Source organism: Miniopterus schreibersii (assembly GCF_964146895.1).
Source record: "Miniopterus schreibersii genome assembly, chromosome: X".
NCBI lineage: Eukaryota > Metazoa > Chordata > Mammalia > Chiroptera > Miniopteridae > Miniopterus > Miniopterus schreibersii.
The window spans coordinates 103766357-103786955 of NC_138104.1; positions in this window are offsets into that span (position 1 = coordinate 103766357).

The window sequence follows — 20599 nt, forward strand, 5'->3', positions numbered from 1 at the left end:
CCTCTCCTTTTGTCTCTCTCTAAAATCAGTCAATAAATAGAAATACATTTGAGAAAACACTGAACCATACAACACCCACAGTCAATTTCAGACCAAATGCAGTGAAATAATTTGTGCTCTTTATTTCATGGGCTTGTGCTGCCGCCCAGCGGACAAACAGGAGAATGCTTCGCGAGTGTAAAATAATTGATGAAATCCTGATGTGGTCTTTACATGCGGATAAAGATGCTACATATAACTTATTGTTAAAATTAATACTTGCTTTTTCTACAAAATTTAAGGACCCAGAAGAGTACAAAGAAAAGAAAAAGTCAGCCATCATCCCGCTTTGCCATCGGGTCAGGATTCTGAGATCCTGGGCACGGGAGAGAAAGGGCAAGAGGCAGCGGTTCTCGCCGCATAAAGTCAACTTTTCTGCACCCTCGGTGCTCACTATGAACTTAGTTTTGATACTTGGTTCTTGCTCTGCTTACCTATGATCGATCCTGTTTGAAGAACATTCTAGTAATTTGACCCGGCTCAGATAATTTGGTACTTTAAATTCTGTCTCGTTTCAGGGTTTTTGTTTTGTTTATTGTTACGATTAAAAATGTTGTATTGAACGTGTTCTCCATAGCACGTGAATACACATATTTGAAATTACATATCTGTTTCCGTAGTGTACATTTCAACAGGGTCTTGCTCAACAGCTACATGCATTTATGAATTTCATAGATCTTGACCTGGCCGGGTAGATGAGTTGGTTGGAGCGCCATCCTGACATGCCAGGGTGCAGGGTTCGATATCTGGTCCAGAAAAATACAAGAAGCAACAATTAATGCATAAATAAGCGGAACAACAAATCCATGTTTCTCTCTCTGCATCTCTCTCTCCCTCGCTCTCATTCTATCTCCCTTTTTTCTGGATCTTTCTCTCCTTTCCTCTCTCTCTAAAATCAGTCAATAAATAAAAATAAATTTGAGAAAACACTGAACCTTACAACACCCACGGTCAATCAGACCAAATACAGGGAAATAATTTGTGCTCTTTATTTCATGGGCTTGTGCTGCCGCCCAGCGGACAAACAGGAGAATGCTTCGCGAGTGTAAAATAAATGATGAAATCCTGATGTGGTCTTTACATGCTGATAAAGATGCTACATATGACTTATTGTTAAAATTAATACTTGGTTTTTCTATAAAATTCGGAGTACCTAGAAGAGTGCAAAGGAAAGAAAAAGTCAGCCATCATCCCGCTTTGCTGGTGGCTCAGGATTCTGGGATCCTGGCGGGGGAGAGAAAGGGCAAGGTGCGGCTGTTCTCCGAAGAGTCAACGACTCGGCTATTGGGGCGCTAAGTTTGAACTGAGTTTTGACACTATTTTTGTTTTGCTCACCTATCTTCAAGATTATTAAAAAGTAATACTAGCAATTGAGCTCTGATCAGATACTTGGGTTACTTTAACTTCTGTCTCTTGTTTAAGGTTTTCGCTCTTTTGTTATGATCAAAAATGTTGCAGTGAGCATGTTACATGTAGTATATGAATGTATCTATAAACATGCATATATAAGCTTAGTGAAATTACATGATTCTTTCTATAGTGTCAATTCCAAACGGGAACTTGCTGCGCCGTTACATGCATTTAAAATGTCATAGATCTGGTCCTGGCCGGGTAGCCGAGCGGGTTAGAGCATCATCCCAGCACCCCAAGGGGGCAGGTGTGATGGCCGGTCGGGGCAAATACAAGAACCAACGATTGATGCATAAAAAAGCGGAACAACAAACCCATGTTTCTCTCTCTACCTGTCTGCCTGCCTGCCTGTCTGTCTGTCTCTCTCTCTCTCTGCCTGTCTGTCTCTGTCTGTCTGTCTGTCTCTCTCTCTTTCTCATTGTATCTCCTTTTCTCTTGCTCTTCCTCTCCTTTCCTCTCTCTCCAAAATCGGACAATAAATGGAAATAAATTTCAGAAAACACTGAACCATACAACACCCACCGTCAATTTCAGACCAAATGCAGTGAAATAATTTGTGCTCTTTATTTCATGGGCTTGTGCTGCCGCGCAGTGGACAAACAGGAGAATGCTTCGCGAGTGTAAAATAATTGATGAAATCCTGATGCGTGTGGTCTTTACATGCGGATAAAGATGCCACATATAACTTAGTATTAACAATTAAGACATGCTCATTTTAGAACATCTAGAGCACCCAGAAAGGTAGAAAGGAAAAACTCACCAATAATCTCACTTTGCCATTGGTTCCTGAATCCCAGTTCCTGGGCGGGGGAGAGAAAGAGCCACTTACAGCTGTTCTCTCCCTAAAAGTCAAATTTTTGCTCTTGGGGTGCTCACCTGGAACTTAGGATGATGATTCATTCTCACTTTGCTCACTTATCTTCAAGCCACTTAAAGAAAATACAATTAGAGCCTGTTCAGACACTTTTATTGCTTTAAGTCTGTCTCTTGTTTAAGATTTTTTTATGATAAAAAATGTTGCAGTGAGCATGTTACAGATGGCATATGAATGTATGTACAAACATGTATATACAATCTTAGTGAAATTACATGATTCTCTCTGTAATGTGAATTCCAAATGGGGACTTGCTGAGCCGTTACGTGCATTTAAAATGTCATAGATCTGGTCCTGGCGGGGTAGCCGAGTGGGTTAGAGCATCATCCCAGCACCCCAAGGGGGCAGGTGTGATGGCCGGTCGGGGCAAATACAAGAACCAAGGATTATTGCAAAAATAAGCGGAACAACAAACCCATGTTTCTCTCTCTACCTGTCTGCCTGCCTGCCTGTCTGTCTGTCTCTCTCCCTCTCTGCCTGTCTGTCTCTGTCTGTCTGTCTGTCTCTCTCTCTTTCTCATTGTATCTCCTTTTCTCTTGCTCTTCCTCTCCTTTCCTCTCTCTCCAAAATCGGACAATAAATGGAAATAAATTTCAGAAAACACTGAACCATACAACACCCACCGTCAATTTCAGACCAAATGCAGTGAAATAATTTGTGCTCTTTATTTCATGGGCTTGTGCTGCCGCCCAGTGGACAAACAGGAGAATGCTTCGCGAGTGTAAAATAATTGATGAAATCCTGATGTGGTCTTTACATGCGGATAAAGATGCCACATATAACTTAGTATTAACAATTAAGACATGCTCATTTTAGAACATCTAGAGCACCCAGAAAGGTAGAAAGGAAAAACTCACCAATAATCTCACTTTGCCATTGGTTCCTGAATCCGAGTTCCTGGGCGGGGGAGAGAAAGAGCCACTTACAGCTGTTCTCTCCCTAAAAGTCAAATTTTTGCTCTGGGGGTGCTCACCTGGAACTTAGGTTGATGCTTGATTCTCACTTTGGTCAGCTATCTTCAAGCCACTAAAAAAAAATACAATTGGACCCTGTTCACATACTTTGGTTGCTTTAAGGTCTGTCTCTTGTGTAAGATTTCCTTTATGATAAAAAATGTTGTAATGAGCATGTTACATATAGCATATGAATGTATCTATAAATATGTATATACAATCTTAGTGAAATTACATGATTCTCTCTGTAATGTGAATTCCAAATGGGGACTTACTGAGCAGTTACGTGCATTTAAAATGTCATAGATCTGGTCCTGGCGGGGTAGCCGAGTGGGTTAGAGCATCATCCGAGCACCCCAAGGGGGCAGGTGTGATGGCCGGTCGCGGCAAATACAAGAACCAACGATTGATGCATAGATAAGCCGAACAACAAACCCATGTTTCTCTCTCTGCCTGTCTCTCTCTCTCTCTCTCTCTCTCTCTCTCTTTCTCTCCCTCGCTATCATTCTATCTCCCTTCCTCTGGCTCATCCTCTCCTTTCGTCTCTCTCTAAAATCAGTCAATAAATAGAAATACATTTGAGAAAACACTGAACCATAAACACTCACAGTCAATTTCAGACCAAATGCAGTGAAATAATTTGTGCTCTTTATTTCATGGGCTTGTGCTGCCGCCCAGCGGACAAACAGGAGAATGCTTCGCGAGTGTAAAATAATTGATGAAATCCTGATGTGGTCTTTACATCCTGATAAAGATGCTACATACAACTTAGTGTTGAAATTAATACTTGCTTTTCCTACAAAATTTAGAGGGCCCAGAAGAGTACAAAGGAAAGAAAAAGTCAGCCATCATCCCGCTTTACCATCGGGTCAGGATTCTGGGATCCTGGGAGCAGGAGAGAAAGGGCAAGAGGCAGCGGTTCTCGCCGCATAAAGTCAACTTTTCTGCACCCTCGGTGCTCACTATGAACTTAGTTTTGATACTTGGTTCTTGCTCTGCTTACCTATGATCGAGCCTGTTTGAAGAACATTCTAGTAATTTGACCCGGCTCCGGTCATTTGGTGCTTTAAGTTCTGTCTGGTTTCAGGATTTATGTTTTGTTTATTGTTACGATTAAAAATGTTGTATTGAACGTGTTCTCCATAGCACGTGAATACACATATTTGAAATTACATATCTGTTTCCGTAGTGTACATTCCAACAGGGTCTTGCTCAACAACTACATGCATGTATGAATTTCATAGATCTTGACCTGGCCGGGTAGATGAGTTGGTTGGAGCGCCATCCTGACATGCCAGGGTGCGGGGTTCGATATCTGGTCCAGAATAATACAAGAAGCAACAATTAATGCATAAATAAGCGGAACAACAAATCCATGTTTCTCTCTCTGCATCTCTCTCTCTCTCTCTCTCTCTCTCTCTCCCTCGCTCTCATTCTATCTCCCTTTTTTCTGGATCTTTCTCTCCTTTCCTCTCTCTCTAAAATCAGTCAATAAATAAAAATAAATTTGAGAAAACACTTAACCTTACAACACCCACAGTCAATCAGACCAAATACAGGGAAATAATTTGTGCTCTTTATTTCATGGGCTTTTGCTGCCGCCCAGCGGACAAACAGGAGAATGCTTCGCGCGTGTAAAATAATTGATGAAATCCTGACGTGGTCTTTACAAGCTGATAAAGATCCTACATATGACTTATTGTTAAAATTAATACTTGGTTTTTCTACAAAATTCGGAGTACCTAGAAGAGTGCAAAGGAAAGAAAAAGTCAGCCATCATCCCGCTTTGCTGGTGGCTCAGGATTCTGGGATCCTGGCGGGGGAGAGAAAGGGCAAGGTGCGGCTGTTCTCCGAAGAGTCAACGACTCGGCTATTGGGGCGCTAAGTTTGAACTGAGTTTTGACACTATTTTTGTTTTGCTCACCTATCTTCAAGATTATTAAAAAGTAATACTAGCAATTGAGCTCTGATCAGATACTTGGGTTACTTTAACTTCTGTCTCTTGTTTAAGGTTTTCGCTCTTTTGTTATGATCAAAAATGTTGCAGTGAGCATGTTACATGTAGTATATGAATGTATCTATAAACATGCATATATAAGCTTAGTGAAATTACATGATTCTTTCTATAGTGTCAATTCCAAACGGGAACTTGCTGCGCCGTTACATGCATTTAAAATGTCATAGATCTGGTCCTGGCGGGGTATCCGAGTGGGTTAGAGCATCATCCCAGCACCCCAAGGGGGCAGGTGTGATAGCCGGTCGGGGCAAATACAAGAACCAAGGATTATTGCAAAAATAAGCGGAACAACAAACCCATGTTTCTCTCTCTACCTGTCTGCCTGCCTGCCTGTCTGTCTGTCTCTCTCTCTCTCTGCCTGTCTGTCTCTGTCTGTCTGTCTGTCTCTCTCTCTTTCTCATTGTATCTCCTTTTCTCTTGCTCTTCCTCTCCTTTCCTCTCTCTCCAAAATCGGACAATAAATGGAAATAAATTTCAGAAAACACTGAACCATACAACACCCACCGTCAATTTCAGACCAAATGCAGTGAAATAATTTGTGCTCTTTATTTCATGGGCTTGTGCTGCCGCCCAGTGGACAAACAGGAGAATGCTTCGCGAGTGTAAAATAATTGATGAAATCCTGATGCGTGTGGTCTTTACATGCGGATAAAGATGCCACATATAACTTAGTATTAACAATTAAGACATGCTCATTTTAGAACATCTAGAGCACCCAGAAAGGTAGAAAGGAAAAACTCACCAATAATCTCACTTTGCCATTGGTTCCTGAATCCGAGTTCCTGGGCGGGGGAGAGAAAGAGCCACTTACAGCTGTTCTCTCCCTAAAAGTCAAATTTTTGCTCTGGGGGTGCTCACCTGGAACTTAGGTTGATGCTTGATTCTCACTTTGGTCAGCTATCTTCAAGCCACTAAAAAAAAATACAATTGGACCCTGTTCACATACTTTGGTTGCTTTAAGGTCTGTCTCTTGTTTAAGATTTCCTTTATGATAAAAAATGTTGTAATGAGCATGTTACATATAGCATATGAATGTATCTATAAATATGTATATACAATCTTAGTGAAATTACATGATTCTCTCTGTAATGTGAATTCCAAATGGGGACTTGCTGAGCCGTTACGTGCATTTAAAATGTCATAGATCTGGTCCTGGCGGGGTAGCCGAGTGGGTTAGAGCATCATCCCAGCACCCCAAGGGGGCAGGTGTGATGGTCGGTCGGGGCAAATACAAGAACCAACGATTGATGCATAAATAAGCGGAACAACAAACCCATGTTTCTCTCTCTGCCTGTCTCTCTCTCTCTCCCCCACTCTCTCTCTCTCCCTCGCTCTCATTCTATCTCCCTTCCTCTGGCTCTTCCTCTCCTTTCGCCTCTCTCTAAAATCAGTCAATAAATAGAAATAAATTTGACAAAACACTGAACCATACAACAGCCACGGTCAATCAGACCAAATACAGGGAAATAATTTGTGCTCTTTATTTCATGGGCTTGTGCTGCCGCCCAGCGGACAAACAGGAGAATGCTTCGCGCGTGTAAAATAATTGATGAAATCCTGATGTGGTCTTTACATGCGGATAAAGATGCTACATATAACTTATTGTTAAAATTAATACTTGCTTTTTCTACAAAATTTAGAGGACCCAGAAGAGTACAAAGAAAAGAAAAAGTCAGCCATCATCCCGCTTTGCCATCGGGTCAGGATTCTGAGATCCTGGGCACGGGAGAGAAAGGGCAAGAGGCAGCGGTTCTCGCCGCATAAAGTCAACTTTTCTGCACCCTCGGTGCTCACTATGAACTTAGTTTTGATACTTGGTTCTTGCTCTGCTTACCTATGATCGATCCTGTTTGAAGAACATTCTAGTAATTTGACCCGGCTCAGATAATTTGGTTGCTTTAAGTTCTGTCTCGTTTCAGGATTTATGTTTTGTTTATTGTTACGATTAAAAATGTTGTATTGAACGTGTTCTCCATAGCACGTGAATACACATATTTGAAATTACATATCTGTTTCCGTAGTGTACATTCCAACAGGGTCTTGCTCAACAGCTACATGCATTTATGAATTTCATAGATCTTGACCTGGCCGGGTAGATGAGTTGGTTGGAGCGCCATCCTGACATGCCAGGGTGCGGGGTTCGATATCTGGTCCAGAAAAATACAAGAAGCAACAATTAATGCATAAATAAGCGGAACAACAAATCCATGTTTCTCTCTCTGCATCTCTCTCTCTCTCTCTCACTCTCTCTCTCTCTCCCTCGCTCTCATTCTATCTCCCTTTTTTCTGGATCTTTCTCTCCTTTCCTCTCTCCCTAAAATCAGTCAATAAATAAAAATAAATTTGAGAAAACACTGAACCTTACAACACCCACGGTCAATCAGACCAAATACAGGGAAATAATTTGTGTTCTTTATTTCATAGGCTTTTGCTGCCGCCCAGCGGACAAACAGGAGAATGCTTCGCGAGTGTAAAATAATTGATGAAATCCTGACGTGGTCTTTACAAGCTGATAAAGATGCTACATATGACTTATTGTTAAAATTAATACTTGGTTTTTCTACAAAATTCGGAGTACCTAGAAGAGTGCAAAGGAAAGAAAAAGTCAGCCATCATCCCGCTTTGCTGGTGGCTCAGGATTCTGGGATCCTGGCGGGGGAGAGAAAGGGCAAGGTGCGGCTGTTCTCCGAAGAGTCAACGACTCGGCTATTGGGGCGCTAAGTTTGAACTGAGTTTTGACACTATTTTTGTTTTGCTCACCTATCTTCAAGATTATTAAAAAGTAATACTAGCAATTGAGCTCTGATCAGATACTTGGGTTACTTTAACTTCTGTCTCTTGTTTAAGGTTTTCGCTCTTTTGTTATGATCAAAAATGTTGCAGTGAGCATGTTACATGTAGTATATGAATGTATCTATAAACATGCATATATAAGCTTAGTGAAATTACATGATTCTTTCTATAGTGTCAATTCCAAACGGGAACTTGCTGCGCCGTTACATGCATTTAAAATGTCATAGATCTGGTCCTGGCCGGGTAGCCGAGCGGGTTAGAGCATCATCCCCACACCCCAAGGGGGCAGGTGTGATGGCCGGTCGGGGCAAATACAAGAACCAACGATTGATGCATAAAAAAGCGGAACAACAAATCCATGTTTCTCTCTCTACCTGTCTGCCTGCCTGTCTGTCTGTCTGTCTGTCTCTCTCTCTGCCTGTCTGTCTCTGTCTGTCTGTCTGTCTCTCTCTCTTTCTCATTGTATCTCCTTTTCTCTTGCTCTTCCTCTCCTTTCCTCTCTCTCCAAAATCGGACAATAAATGGAAATAAATTTCAGAAAACACTGAACCATACAACACCCACCGTCAATTTCAGACCAAATGCAGTGAAATAATTTGTGCTCTTTATTTCATGGGCTTGTGCTGCCGCCCAGTGGACAAACAGGAGAATGCTTCGCGAGTGTAAAATAATTGATGAAATCCTGATGCGTGTGGTCTTTACATGCGGATAAAGATGCCACATATAACTTAGTATTAACAATTAAGACATGCTCATTTTAGAACATCTAGAGCACCCAGAAAGGTAGAAAGGAAAAACTCACCAATAATCTCACTTTGCCATTGGTTCCTGAATCCGAGTTCCTGGGCGGGGGAGAGAAAGAGCCACTTACAGCTGTTCTCTCCCTAAAAGTCAAATTTTTGCTCTTGGGGTGCTCACCTGGAACTTAGGATGATGATTCATTCTCACTTTGCTCACTTATCTTCAAGCCACTTAAAGAAAATACAATTAGAGCCTGTTCAGACACTTTTATTGCTTTAAGTCTGTCTCTTGTTTAAGATTTTTTTATGATAAAAAATGTTGCAGTGAGCATGTTACAGATGGCATATGAATGTATGTACAAACATGTATATACAATCTTAGTGAAATTACATGATTCTCTCTGTAATGTGAATTCCAAATGGGGACTTGCTGAGCCGTTACGTGCATTTAAAATGTCATAGATCTGGTCCTGGCGGGGTAGCCGAGTGGGTTAGAGCATCATCCCAGCACCCCAAGGGGGCAGGTGTGATGGCCGGTCGGGGCAAATACAAGAACCAAGGATTATTGCAAAAATAAGCGGAACAACAAACCCATGTTTCTCTCTCTACCTGTCTGCCTGCCTGCCTGTCTGTCTGTCTCTCTCCCTCTCTGCCTGTCTGTCTCTGTCTGTCTGTCTGTCTCTCTCTCTTTCTCATTGTATCTCCTTTTCTCTTGCTCTTCCTCTCCTTTCCTCTCTCTCCAAAATCGGACAATAAATGGAAATAAATTTCAGAAAACACTGAACCATACAACACCCACCGTCAATTTCAGACCAAATGCAGTGAAATAATTTGTGCTCTTTATTTCATGGGCTTGTGCTGCCGCCCAGTGGACAAACAGGAGAATGCTTCGCGAGTGTAAAATAATTGATGAAATCCTGATGTGGTCTTTACATGCGGATAAAGATGCCACATATAACTTAGTATTAACAATTAAGACATGCTCATTTTAGAACATCTAGAGCACCCAGAAAGGTAGAAAGGAAAAACTCACCAATAATCTCACTTTGCCATTGGTTCCTGAATCCGAGTTCCTGGGCGGGGGAGAGAAAGAGCCACTTACAGCTGTTCTCTCCCTAAAAGTCAAATTTTTGCTCTGGGGGTGCTCACCTGGAACTTAGGTTGATGCTTGATTCTCACTTTGGTCAGCTATCTTCAAGCCACTAAAAAAAAATACAATTGGACCCTGTTCACATACTTTGGTTGCTTTAAGGTCTGTCTCTTGTGTAAGATTTCCTTTATGATAAAAAATGTTGTAATGAGCATGTTACATATAGCATATGAATGTATCTATAAATATGTATATACAATCTTAGTGAAATTACATGATTCTCTCTGTAATGTGAATTCCAAATGGGGACTTACTGAGCAGTTACGTGCATTTAAAATGTCATAGATCTGGTCCTGGCGGGGTAGCCGAGTGGGTTAGAGCATCATCCGAGCACCCCAAGGGGGCAGGTGTGATGGCCGGTCGCGGCAAATACAAGAACCAACGATTGATGCATAGATAAGCCGAACAACAAACCCATGTTTCTCTCTCTGCCTGTCTCTCTCTCTCTCTCTCTCTCTCTCTCTCTTTCTCTCCCTCGCTATCATTCTATCTCCCTTCCTCTGGCTCATCCTCTCCTTTCGTCTCTCTCTAAAATCAGTCAATAAATAGAAATACATTTGAGAAAACACTGAACCATAAACACTCACAGTCAATTTCAGACCAAATGCAGTGAAATAATTTGTGCTCTTTATTTCATGGGCTTGTGCTGCCGCCCAGCGGACAAACAGGAGAATGCTTCGCGAGTGTAAAATAATTGATGAAATCCTGATGTGGTCTTTACATCCTGATAAAGATGCTACATACAACTTAGTGTTGAAATTAATACTTGCTTTTCCTACAAAATTTAGAGGGCCCAGAAGAGTACAAAGGAAAGAAAAAGTCAGCCATCATCCCGCTTTACCATCGGGTCAGGATTCTGGGATCCTGGGAGCAGGAGAGAAAGGGCAAGAGGCAGCGGTTCTCGCCGCATAAAGTCAACTTTTCTGCACCCTCGGTGCTCACTATGAACTTAGTTTTGATACTTGGTTCTTGCTCTGCTTACCTATGATCGAGCCTGTTTGAAGAACATTCTAGTAATTTGACCCGGCTCCGGTCATTTGGTGCTTTAAGTTCTGTCTGGTTTCAGGATTTATGTTTTGTTTATTGTTACGATTAAAAATGTTGTATTGAACGTGTTCTCCATAGCACGTGAATACACATATTTGAAATTACATATCTGTTTCCGTAGTGTACATTCCAACAGGGTCTTGCTCAACAACTACATGCATGTATGAATTTCATAGATCTTGACCTGGCCGGGTAGATGAGTTGGTTGGAGCGCCATCCTGACATGCCAGGGTGCGGGGTTCGATATCTGGTCCAGAATAATACAAGAAGCAACAATTAATGCATAAATAAGCGGAACAACAAATCCATGTTTCTCTCTCTGCATCTCTCTCTCTCTCTCTCTCTCTCTCTCTCCCTCGCTCTCATTCTATCTCCCTTTTTTCTGGATCTTTCTCTCCTTTCCTCTCTCTCTAAAATCAGTCAATAAATAAAAATAAATTTGAGAAAACACTTAACCTTACAACACCCACAGTCAATCAGACCAAATACAGGGAAATAATTTGTGCTCTTTATTTCATGGGCTTTTGCTGCCGCCCAGCGGACAAACAGGAGAATGCTTCGCGCGTGTAAAATAATTGATGAAATCCTGACGTGGTCTTTACAAGCTGATAAAGATCCTACATATGACTTATTGTTAAAATTAATACTTGGTTTTTCTACAAAATTCGGAGTACCTAGAAGAGTGCAAAGGAAAGAAAAAGTCAGCCATCATCCCGCTTTGCTGGTGGCTCAGGATTCTGGGATCCTGGCGGGGGAGAGAAAGGGCAAGGTGCGGCTGTTCTCCGAAGAGTCAACGACTCGGCTATTGGGGCGCTAAGTTTGAACTGAGTTTTGACACTATTTTTGTTTTGCTCACCTATCTTCAAGATTATTAAAAAGTAATACTAGCAATTGAGCTCTGATCAGATACTTGGGTTACTTTAACTTCTGTCTCTTGTTTAAGGTTTTCGCTCTTTTGTTATGATCAAAAATGTTGCAGTGAGCATGTTACATGTAGTATATGAATGTATCTATAAACATGCATATATAAGCTTAGTGAAATTACATGATTCTTTCTATAGTGTCAATTCCAAACGGGAACTTGCTGCGCCGTTACATGCATTTAAAATGTCATAGATCTGGTCCTGGCGGGGTATCCGAGTGGGTTAGAGCATCATCCCAGCACCCCAAGGGGGCAGGTGTGATAGCCGGTCGGGGCAAATACAAGAACCAAGGATTATTGCAAAAATAAGCGGAACAACAAACCCATGTTTCTCTCTCTACCTGTCTGCCTGCCTGCCTGTCTGTCTGTCTCTCTCTCTCTCTGCCTGTCTGTCTCTGTCTGTCTGTCTGTCTCTCTCTCTTTCTCATTGTATCTCCTTTTCTCTTGCTCTTCCTCTCCTTTCCTCTCTCTCCAAAATCGGACAATAAATGGAAATAAATTTCAGAAAACACTGAACCATACAACACCCACCGTCAATTTCAGACCAAATGCAGTGAAATAATTTGTGCTCTTTATTTCATGGGCTTGTGCTGCCGCCCAGTGGACAAACAGGAGAATGCTTCGCGAGTGTAAAATAATTGATGAAATCCTGACGTGGTCTTTACATGCGGATAAAGATGCCACATATAACTTAGTATTAACAATTAAGACATGCTCATTTTAGAACATCTAGAGCACCCAGAAAGGTAGAAAGGAAAAACTCACCAATAATCTCACTTTGCCATTGGTTCCTGAATCCGAGTTCCTGGGCGGGGGAGAGAAAGAGCCACTTACAGCTGTTCTCTCCCTAAAAGTCAAATTTTTGCTCTGGGGGTGCTCACCTGGAACTTAGGTTGATGCTTGATTCTCACTTTGGTCAGCTATCTTCAAGCCACTAAAAAAAAATACAATTGGACCCTGTTCACATACTTTGGTTGCTTTAAGGTCTGTCTCTTGTTTAAGATTTCCTTTATGATAAAAAATGTTGTAATGAGCATGTTACATATAGCATATGAATGTATCTATAAATATGTATATACAATCTTAGTGAAATTACATGATTCTCTCTGTAATGTGAATTCCAAATGGGGACTTGCTGAGCCGTTACGTGCATTTAAAATGTCATAGATCTGGTCCTGGCGGGGTAGCCGAGTGGGTTAGAGCATCATCCCAGCACCCCAAGGGGGCAGGTGTGATGGTCGGTCGGGGCAAATACAAGAACCAACGATTGATGCATAAATAAGCGGAACAACAAACCCATGTTTCTCTCTCTGCCTGTCTCTCTCTCTCTCTCCCACTCTCTCTCTCTCCCTCGCTCTCATTCTATCTCCCTTCCTCTGGCTCTTCCTCTCCTTTCGCCTCTCTCTAAAATCAGTCAATAAATAGAAATAAATTTGACAAAACACTGAACCATACAACAGCCACGGTCAATCAGACCAAATACAGGGAAATAATTTGTGCTCTTTATTTCATGGGCTTGTGCTGCCGCCCAGCGGACAAACAGGAGAATGCTTCGCGCGTGTAAAATAATTGATGAAATCCTGATGTGGTCTTTACATGCGGATAAAGATGCTACATATAACTTATTGTTAAAATTAATACTTGCTTTTTCTACAAAATTTAGAGGACCCAGAAGAGTACAAAGAAAAGAAAAAGTCAGCCATCATCCCGCTTTGCCATCGGGTCAGGATTCTGAGATCCTGGGCACGGGAGAGAAAGGGCAAGAGGCAGCGGTTCTCGCCGCATAAAGTCAACTTTTCTGCACCCTCGGTGCTCACTATGAACTTAGTTTTGATACTTGGTTCTTGCTCTGCTTACCTATGATCGATCCTGTTTGAAGAACATTCTAGTAATTTGACCCGGCTCAGATAATTTGGTTGCTTTAAGTTCTGTCTCGTTTCAGGATTTATGTTTTGTTTATTGTTACGATTAAAAATGTTGTATTGAACGTGTTCTCCATAGCACGTGAATACACATATTTGAAATTACATATCTGTTTCCGTAGTGTACATTCCAACAGGGTCTTGCTCAACAGCTACATGCATTTATGAATTTCATAGATCTTGACCTGGCCGGGTAGATGAGTTGGTTGGAGCGCCATCCTGACATGCCAGGGTGCGGGGTTCGATATCTGGTCCAGAAAAATACAAGAAGCAACAATTAATGCATAAATAAGCGGAACAACAAATCCATGTTTCTCTCTCTGCATCTCTCTCTCTCTCTCTCACTCTCTCTCTCTCTCCCTCGCTCTCATTCTATCTCCCTTTTTTCTGGATCTTTCTCTCCTTTCCTCTCTCCCTAAAATCAGTCAATAAATAAAAATAAATTTGAGAAAACACTGAACCTTACAACACCCACGGTCAATCAGACCAAATACAGGGAAATAATTTGTGTTCTGTATTTCATAGGCTTTTGCTGCCGCCCAGCGGACAAACAGGAGAATGCTTCGCGCGTGTAAAATAATTGATGAAATCCTGATGTGGTCTTTACATGCGGATAAAGATGCTACATATAACTTATTGTTAAAATTAATACTTGCTTTTTCTACAAAATTTAGAGGACCCAGAAGAGTACAAAGAAAAGAAAAAGTCAGCCATCATCCCGCTTTGCCATCGGGTCAGGATTCTGAGATCCTGGGCACGGGAGAGAAAGGGCAAGAGGCAGCGGTTCTCGCCGCATAAAGTCAACTTTTCTGCACCCTCGGTGCTCACTATGAACTTAGTTTTGATACTTGGTTCTTGCTCTGCTTACCTATGATCGATCCTGTTTGAAGAACATTCTAGTAATTTGACCCGGCTCAGATAATTTGGTTGCTTTAAGTTCTGTCTCGTTTCAGGATTTATGTTTTGTTTATTGTTACGATTAAAAATGTTGTATTGAACGTGTTCTCCATAGCACGTGAATACACATATTTGAAATTACATATCTGTTTCCGTAGTGTACATTCCAACAGGGTCTTGCTCAACAGCTACATGCATTTATGAATTTCATAGATCTTGACCTGGCCGGGTAGATGAGTTGGTTGGAGCGCCATCCTGACATGCCAGGGTGCGGGGTTCGATATCTGGTCCAGAAAAATACAAGAAGCAACAATTAATGCATAAATAAGCGGAACAACAAATCCATGTTTCTCTCTCTGCATCTCTCTCTCTCTCTCTCACTCTCTCTCTCTCTCCCTCGCTCTCATTCTATCTCCCTTTTTTCTGGATCTTTCTCTCCTTTCCTCTCTCCCTAAAATCAGTCAATAAATAAAAATAAATTTGAGAAAACACTGAACCTTACAACACCCACGGTCAATCAGACCAAATACAGGGAAATAATTTGTGTTCTTTATTTCATAGGCTTTTGCTGCCGCCCAGCGGACAAACAGGAGAATGCTTCGCGAGTGTAAAATAATTGATGAAATCCTGACGTGGTCTTTACAAGCTGATAAAGATCCTACATATGACTTATTGTTAAAATTAATACTTGGTTTTTCTACAAAATTCGGAGTACCTAGAAGAGTGCAAAGGAAAGAAAAAGTCAGCCATCATCCCGCTTTGCTGGTGGCTCAGGATTCTGGGATCCTGGCGGGGGAGAGAAAGGGCAAGGTGCGGCTGTTCTCCGAAGAGTCAACGACTCGGCTATTGGGGCGCTAAGTTTGAACTGAGTTTTGACACTATTTTTGTTTTGCTCACCTATCTTCAAGATTATTAAAAAGTAATACTAGCAATTGAGCTCTGATCAGATACTTGGGTTACTTTAACTTCTGTCTCTTGTTTAAGGTTTTCGCTCTTTTGTTATGATCAAAAATGTTGCAGTGAGCATGTTACATGTAGTATATGAATGTATCTATAAACATGCATATATAAGCTTAGTGAAATTACATGATTCTTTCTATAGTGTCAATTCCAAACGGGAACTTGCTGCGCCGTTACATGCATTTAAAATGTCATAGATCTGGTCCTGGCCGGGTAGCCGAGCGGGTTAGAGCATCATCCCCACACCCCAAGGGGGCAGGTGTGATGGCCGGTCGGGGCAAATACAAGAACCAACGATTGATGCATAAAAAAGCGGAACAACAAATCCATGTTTCTCTCTCTACCTGTCTGCCTGCCTGTCTGTCTGTCTGTCTGTCTCTCTCTCTGCCTGTCTGTCTCTGTCTGTCTGTCTGTCTCTCTCTCTTTCTCATTGTATCTCCTTTTCTCTTGCTCTTCCTCTCCTTTCCTCTCTCTCCAAAATCGGACAATAAATGGAAATAAATTTCAGAAAACACTGAACCATACAACACCCACCGTCAATTTCAGACCAAATGCAGTGAAATAATTTGTGCTCTTTATTTCATGGGCTTGTGCTGCCGCCCAGTGGACAAACAGGAGAATGCTTCGCGAGTGTAAAATAATTGATGAAATCCTGATGCGTGTGGTCTTTACATGCGGATAAAGATGCCACATATAACTTAGTATTAACAATTAAGACATGCTCATTTTAGAACATCTAGAGCACCCAGAAAGGTAGAAAGGAAAAACTCACCAATAATCTCACTTTGCCATTGGTTCCTGAATCCCAGTTCCTGGGCGGGGGAGAGAAAGAGCCACTTACAGCTGTTCTCTCCCTAAAAGTCAAATTTTTGCTCTTGGGGTGCTCACCTGGAACTTAGGATGATGATTCATTCTCACTTTGCTCACTTATCTTCAAGCCACTTAAAGAAAATACAATTAGAGCCTGTTCAGACACTTTTATTGCTTTAAGTCTGTCTCTTGTTTAAGATTTTTTTATGATAAAAAATGTTGCAGTGAGCATGTTACAGATGGCATATGAATGTATGTACAAACATGTATATACAATCTTAGTGAAATTACATGATTCTCTCTGTAATGTGAATTCCAAATGGGGACTTGCTGAGCCGTTACGTGCATTTAAAATGTCATAGATCTGGTCCTGGCGGGGTAGCCGAGTGGGTTAGAGCATCATCCCAGCACCCCAAGGGGGCAGGTGTGATGGCCGGTCGGGGCAAATACAAGAACCAAGGATTATTGCAAAAATAAGCGGAACAACAAACCCATGTTTCTCTCTCTACCTGTCTGCCTGCCTGCCTGTCTGTCTGTCTCTCTCCCTCTCTCCCTGTCTGTCTCTGTCTGTCTGTCTGTCTCTCTCTCTTTCTCATTGTATCTCCTTTTCTCTTGCTCTTCCTCTCCTTTCCTCTCTCTCCAAAATCGGACAATAAATGGAAATAAATTTCAGAAAACACTGAACCATACAACACCCACCGTCAATTTCAGACCAAATGCAGTGAAATAATTTGTGCTCTTTATTTCATGGGCTTGTGCTGCCGCCCAGTGGACAAACAGGAGAATGCTTCGCGAGTGTAAAATAATTGATGAAATCCTGATGTGGTCTTTACATGCGGATAAAGATGCCACATATAACTTAGTATTAACAATTAAGACATGCTCATTTTAGAACATCTAGAGCACCCAGAAAGGTAGAAAGGAAAAACTCACCAATAATCTCACTTTGCCATTGGTTCCTGAATCCGAGTTCCTGGGCGGGGGAGAGAAAGAGCCACTTACAGCTGTTCTCTCCCTAAAAGTCAAATTTTTGCTCTGGGGGTGCTCACCTGGAACTTAGGTTGATGCTTGATTCTCACTTTGGTCAGCTATCTTCAAGCCACTAAAAAAAAATACAATTGGACCCTGTTCACATACTTTGGTTGCTTTAAGGTCTGTCTCTTGTGTAAGATTTCCTTTATGATAAAAAATGTTGTAATGAGCATGTTACATATAGCATATGAATGTATCTATAAATATGTATATACAATCTTAGTGAAATTACATGATTCTCTCTGTAATGTGAATTCCAAATGGGGACTTACTGAGCAGTTACGTGCATTTAAAATGTCATAGATCTGGTCCTGGCGGGGTAGCCGAGTGGGTTAGAGCATCATCCGAGCACCCCAAGGGGGCAGGTGTGATGGCCGGTCGCGGCAAATACAAGAACCAACGATTGATGCATAGATAAGCCGAACAACAAACCCATGTTTCTCTCTCTGCCTGTCTCTCTCTCTCTCTCTCTCTCTCTCTCTCTTTCTCTCCCTCGCTATCATTCTATCTCCCTTCCTCTGGCTCATCCTCTCCTTTCGTCTCTCTCTAAAATCAGTCAATAAATAGAAATACATTTGAGAAAACACTGAACCATAAACACTCACAGTCAATTTCAGACCAAATGCAGTGAAATAATTTGTGCTCTTTATTTCATGGGCTTGTGCTGCCGCCCAGCGGACAAACAGGAGAATGCTTCGCGAGTGTAAAATAATTGATGAAATCCTGATGTGGTCTTTACATCCTGATAAAGATGCTACATACAACTTAGTGTTGAAATTAATACTTGCTTTTCCTACAAAATTTAGAGGGCCCAGAAGAGTACAAAGGAAAGAAAAAGTCAGCCATCATCCCGCTTTACCATCGGGTCAGGATTCTGGGATCCTGGGAGCAGGAGAGAAAGGGCAAGAGGCAGCGGTTCTCGCCGCATAAAGTCAACTTTTCTGCACCCTCGGTGCTCACTATGAACTTAGTTTTGATACTTGGTTCTTGCTCTGCTTACCTATGATCGAGCCTGTTTGAAGAACATTCTAGTAATTTGACCCGGCTCCGGTCATTTGGTGCTTTAAGTTCTGTCTGGTTTCAGGATTTATGTTTTGTTTATTGTTACGATTAAAAATGTTGTATTGAACGTGTTCTCCATAGCACGTGAATACACATATTTGAAATTACATATCTGTTTCCGTAGTGTACATTCCAACAGGGTCTTGCTCAACAACTACATGCATGTATGAATTTCATAGATCTTGACCTGGCCGGGTAGATGAGTTGGTTGGAGCGCCATCCTGACATGCCAGGGTGCGGGGTTCGATATCTGGTCCAGAATAATACAAGAAGCAACAATTAATGCATAAATAAGCGGAACAACAAATCCATGTTTCTCTCTCTGCATCTCTCTCTCTCTCTCTCTCTCTCTCTCTCCCTCGCTCTCATTCTATCTCCCTTTTTTCTGGATCTTTCTCTCCTTTCCTCTCTCTCTAAAATCAGTCAATAAATAAAAATAAATTTGAGAAAACACTTAACCTTACAACACCCACAGTCAATCAGACCAAATACAGGGAAATAATTTGTGCTCTTTATTTCATGGGCTTTTGCTGCCGCCCAGCGGACAAACAGGAGAATGCTTCGCGCGTGTAAAATAATTGATGAAATCCTGACGTGGTCTTTACAAGCTGATAAAGATCCTACATATGACTTATTGTTAAAATTAATACTTGGTTTTTCTACAAAATTCGGAGTACCTAGAAGAGTGCAAAGGAAAGAAAAAGTCAGCCATCATCCCGCTTTGCTGGTGGCTCAGGATTCTGGGATCCTGGCGGGGGAGAGAAAGGGCAAGGTGCGGCTGTTCTCCGAAGAGTCAACGACTCGGCTATTGGGGCGCTAAGTTTGAACTGAGTTTTGACACTATTTTTGTTTTGCTCACCTATCTTCAAGATTATTAAAAAGTAATACTAGCAATTGAGCTCTGATCAGATACTTGGGTTACTTTAACTTCTGTCTCTTGTTTAAGGTTTTCGCTCTTTTGTTATGATCAAAAATGTTGCAGTGAGCATGTTACATGTAGTATATGAATGTATCTATAAACATGCATATATAAGCTTAGTGAAATTACATGATTCTTTCTATAGTGTCAATTCCAAACGGGAACTTGCTGCGCCGTTACATGCATTTAAAATGTCATAGATCTGGTCCTGGCGGGGTATCCGAGTGGGTTAGAGCATCATCCCAGCACCCCAAGGGGGCAGGTGTGATAGCCGGTCGGGGCAAATACAAGAACCAAGGATTATTGCAAAAATAAGCGGAACAACAAACCCATGTTTCTCTCTCTACCTGTCTGCCTGCCTGCCTGTCTGTCTGTCTCTCTCTCTCTCTGCCTGTCTGTCTCTGTCTGTCTGTCTGTCTCTCTCTCTTTCTCATTGTATCTCCTTTTCTCTTGCTCTTCCTCTCCTTTCCTCTCTCTCCAAAATCGGACAATAAATGGAAATAAATTTCAGAAAACACTGAACCATACAACACCCACCGTCAATTTCAGACCAAATGCAGTGAAATAATTTGTGCTCTTTATTTCATGGGCTTGTGCTGCCGCCCAGTGGACAAACAGGAGAATGCTTCGCGAGTGTAAAATAATTGATGAAATCCTGACGTGGTCTTTACATGCGGATAAAGATGCCACATATAACTTAGTATTAACAATTAAGACATGCTCATTTTAGAACATCTAGAGCACCCAGAAAGGTAGAAAGGAAAAACTCACCAATAATCTCACTTTGCCATTGGTTCCTGAATCCGAGTTCCTGGGCGGGGGAGAGAAAGAGCCACTTACAGCTGTTCTCTCCCTAAAAGTCAAATTTTTGCTCTGGGGGTGCTCACCTGGAACTTAGGTTGATGCTTGATTCTCACTTTGGTCAGCTATCTTCAAGCCACTAAAAAAAAATACAATTGGACCCTGTTCACATACTTTGGTTGCTTTAAGGTCTGTCTCTTGTTTAAGATTTCCTTTATGATAAAAAATGTTGTAATGAGCATGTTACATAT